The following is a 4,759-nucleotide window of genomic DNA, read 5'->3' as shown; positions in this document are numbered from 1 at the left end:
AATTTTGCTTGGTTGGAACAGCAGCTACGTTAATTATGTTTTTCTCTGTCTCTCTGTCTTTTGCCACGGGATGTAACTAGGATTTACACAAGCTTCAGTCTGGATCCAGAACACCTGAGAAGCCAGCCCTCAACTTACAGAACTACCACATTTTGCTATAAGTTTGATTGCATCATATAATAATTGCTGTTAATATTGTTCATCGTCTGTTTTATTACGTCTTATATTGATTTTTCCGTTCTGCTGGTTCGTCTGGTCAGAGGAGAACTGGCCCCCCGACTGAGCCTGGTTTCTCCCAAGGTTTTTTCTCCATTCTGTCACCGATGGAGTTTTGGTTCCTTGCCGCTGTCGCCTCTGGCTTGCTTAGTTGGGGACACTTCATTTCCGGCGATATCGTTGACATAATTGCAAAGATATTATTTAAACTGAGCTGGATGTTGACATCACTGAATTCAATGATGAACTGTCTTTAACTGAAAAATGAATGTTTACTATTGTCACTTTGCATTATTGACACTATTTTCCTAATTAATGCTGTTCAGTTGCTTTGACACAATCTGTATTGTTAAAAGCGCTATATAAATAAAGGTGACTTGACTTGACTTGACTCTCCGCACAAACTATTGTATACAGCGCACATTTATCTAGGTTTAACGTTTAAACATTGTTATATGCTTGAACTGTTTTATATCTATAGATTTTTATTTTAGGCAAAAAGGCTAAATTGAGCAAACATAGGCTCATGTCTGGCTCTGGCCGCTTGGTCGTTACTTTAAAAAACAAAAACTAAACGAAATATAATCACTTTACCATTACATACAAAACTGAACCATTTCAATAGCTGAAACAGTAGTGTAAGCTGTTTTGGGAGAAGGGTGGAAAAGACGGGCTCGGGCCGGTAATTCTGATAAGCTGTTGGACACGGGCCGGGCTAGGGCCTAAATTTGACGCCGTGCAGGGCTCTAAGCCGAACCAACTGGCAGCGTGAGTTCAAGCTGCAGTAGTCTGAAAAAGTTTGGATATTTGTCCTTCCGTAGCCTACTTAATAATTAATAATAATTTAATTAATAATTTTTGCATTTAGCAGACGCTTTAAAAACGACTTACAGTGCATTCAGGCTATACATTTTTTACCAGTATGTGTGTTTCCTGGGAATTCAACCCACGATCTTTTGCGCTGCTAACGCAATGCTCTACCACTGAGCCATAGGAACTACTCCATATCTAGGTTTCTCAAGAGTGATCGGCGATGCGATCGCACATTTCACAAGATACATTTCAGCTGTCACAAGCTGAGGGTGAATCTTAAGGCTTGCGTACATGCTTAATAGGGGACTGATGCTGTTTTAGTCACAACTGAATACTGCATCACACGCCGCAATCGAGGCCAATGCTTCATGTGAAAATCGCCTGTCCAATTCAGCCAGCGGTGTCTCAGTCCACCACATTTTTATTCGCGGGTTTATTAAAATATACAACGAATTTCCATTATTCAGTTAACTTGCTAAAGCGGGAAAATATTGATAAGAGATTCCTCTCATATAGCCTATCGCGACAAGTTAAGAATCATGATGAGTCGCGGCTCGCGAGAATGGGGCTTAAATATCATAGGAATGAATTTAGCCCAAAACTTACTTATTCTATCCACTGATTCATGTGAAAATCGCCTGTCCAATTCAGCCAGCGGTGTCTCAGTCCACCACATTTTTATTCGCGGGTTTATTAAAATATACAACGAATTTCCATTATTCAGTTAACTTGCTAAAGCGGGAAAATATTGATAAGAGATTCCTCTCATATAGCCTATCGCGACAAGTTAAGAATCATGATGAGTCGCGGCTCGCGAGAATGGGCCAGTAGCCCCTCACTGCGGAACACAAGATCCAGGGGGCGTGGTTGGATCCACATCTAGGGGGTGGAGAGATTGGTAGGTTAAGGGGTGGAGATGGGTGGGTTTAGGGATCAGGGGGTGGAGCCGGATAGGTTTAGGTATATGTAGGTGGGAGGAGTTGGATCTGGATGCAACCACGCCCCTTGGATCTTGTGTTCTGCAGTGAGGACCAAATATCATAGAAATTACTTTAGCAAAAAGCGTACTTATTCTATCCACTAAAATAACAAGGTAACACAAATAAAATGAGAAAATATAAATTATTTAATTTTTATATTTTATTCATAGCTCAAAATCATGATGGGGGGGGGGGCTCTAAACTCTAACTCTAGCATCTTTGATCGCAGCAATGGCGCAGATGACTCAGCTGCTGCTCAGGAAACATTCGTGACCGGTGAGCCATTAATTAATTCCCTTTAACACAAACACATATCAAGTGTGTGATAGGCATACATCTGGATATGGTGATACTGCATTAAGAGAAAGAGAAATTGAATCGTTAATGCAGAATCATAGAAAGTACTGTCTATCTGTAAGAATGTTTTGGGTTAAGAGAAAATGGACCTATAACAGTTTAGCAATTGGTATTGTTTCATTTGTTATACATTGCTGTCTGCCTATTTAGTACTTGCTCAAGTTAATAGCCTGTTGCCTTCTATTTTAACAGTTAGTAATATAACCAATAACGAACAAAACAAAACTTGAAAAGGTATTACCATTTAAGTACATGTGTGTAGCTATCTATATTTTTCTGATTTCACTGTCTTGATTGGTCATCATTCAAGATGTGCTTTATAGCAGTACAGTAATTTAGTATCAATGAAGCGTTATTGGCATAAGCCAAGACTGCCAGCATTTTCCATATTAAAGACTTAAAACGTCAGTATAGGAAAGAGTGTGGCAAAGGAATATAAGATGAGGGAGAAAATAATTAAAAAGTATTCATAGAATACAATGGGGATGGATTTAGATGTGCCATAATACCTATCTGTCTCTTTGTTACACTTATGATTGGGCTTTCCATTACAGGAAAAAATGAAGATAGTACTGCTATAGTAGTTCGAGCGTTGCACTGTAGCTGAGCACAGGTTTAGAAAAGTGTCTAGTCATAAAACAAACAGGTTTGGACATAGAAGAGTCAATAAAACATTCTCAGCATTGCAGTCAGAGCAGTCCTTTGGACTCAGAAGAGAAGTTTCAGGCATTAAGGTTACATTTAGGTAAAGTCTGTTTCATTCGAATGGTTCCCCTTTTTGGAAAAGTGTCATCATCTTATGATGTTCTCAAGTGATGACATATAAACAAATATGAAAATGCTGATGAGCAAATTTGACTCATCTGTGACCACATGTGATTTGTTCCACTGATTGTATGTACTGTAGCAAACACCTAAATGTTTGTTTCATAGGAAATGTATGCAGGTTCAAACATCCATGCTTTAAATCTGTCAGTTATACTGGAGTTTATAAGTTTACTGGAAATTATAAGAGCGAGTAAGTAAGTAAGTGAGTAAGTAAGTAAATAAGGAAGGAAGGAAATAAGCAAGTACACTCTTAAAAATAAAGGTACTTAAAAGGTTCTTCACAGTGATGCCATAGAATAACAATTTTTGGTCCACAAAGGACCATTCAGTCAAAGGTTCTTATAAGGACAATCTCTTTCTTACCTTTTTATAATCTGAAGAATACTCAAAAGAAAAATGATTTTATGATACTGTTCACTTTATTTAAACAATTCATTTTAATTTAACACCATTGTATTCGATTTCTCGTTCAAACACAGTTGCATTGTGTTAAACTGACTTAAAACAGTTATGCTTTGGTTCAACTAAATGTTTTCAGTTTGAAAGAACATGTCAATTAAGTAGGTCAAAATATATGGAGATAAAATGATGCCTAAAAGATTTGCATGTGCAGGGTAAGATTTGTGAAAGTGTACATATTCTACATAAGATAGCAAGCTTAAATTAATTTAGCATTCGCAAGAAAATATTTGTAAAAGTGTAAATCACGTTTCAAGTGTAAGAAAAGAAGATTTGGAGCCTTTTACTGTTTTTTTTTGTAAGTGTAATTCATGTATTGGGAAACTGCAACTTCATGCTAAGGCAAAATAAATATGATCTGTATTCTTCTGACTTCCATTTTTCCGTGCTTACACTTTTGGCACTGTTGTTTTGCCCAAATACAGCCAAAAGCCAAGTTGCAAGCCTGTACAAGCGAAAACAACCGTATCAAGAACTGGAAAGCGGATTGACCGTGTAAAACTCTTTACGTTCAGGGAAACAAACTTGAGTTTGATTCAATCGAACTAAACAAAACAGGTGTGAATACATCCTCATGGTCTTGGTCAGCTTCCAAACGAACTATGGTACGGTTCGTTTAAGGTGTGAATATGACCCGACTTCGATCCGACCCAATTGCAGAAATCATGCTCAGAAACAGGCGCATATAGTGCTGTTATTTGCGTTTCAATGGCTCAAATCACTTGTTTTTAAACCACAATGCTTAAAAACACATGCAAATGATGAGTTTTCGTGACCATGACGCACAGCAACGTGATGTGAGCGCTAAATAGGCTAAAGCTTGCCACAAAAAATACCATGACTATGTTGGGGAAAATAGTAAGGAGATATTTGAATTATTTATTTGTGTTTTATGAGTCAGTGTGTAGCGAATCAGCTCATGGGGAAATGCCCCACCCCCTTGTGGCTGCTGGTTGGTGACGTCTGAACAGTGGGCTCTCGCCACCCCCCCCCTCGCAGGTTCGGACTATTGACTGAGGGGGTCTGGGCCTGCTTGCCAGGGGAAGTTCTGTTTCGTGTTTTCCCTGTCTGTTCACCTTGTGGTCTGCAAGCATATTCCAGTTTAT

The sequence above is a fragment of the Sinocyclocheilus grahami genome, unplaced genomic scaffold (assembly GCF_001515645.1).
Source record: "Sinocyclocheilus grahami isolate Dianchi unplaced genomic scaffold, SAMN03320097.WGS_v1.1 scaffold1816.1, whole genome shotgun sequence".
NCBI lineage: Eukaryota > Metazoa > Chordata > Actinopteri > Cypriniformes > Cyprinidae > Sinocyclocheilus > Sinocyclocheilus grahami.
Note: the sequence above shows the minus strand (reverse complement) of the source record.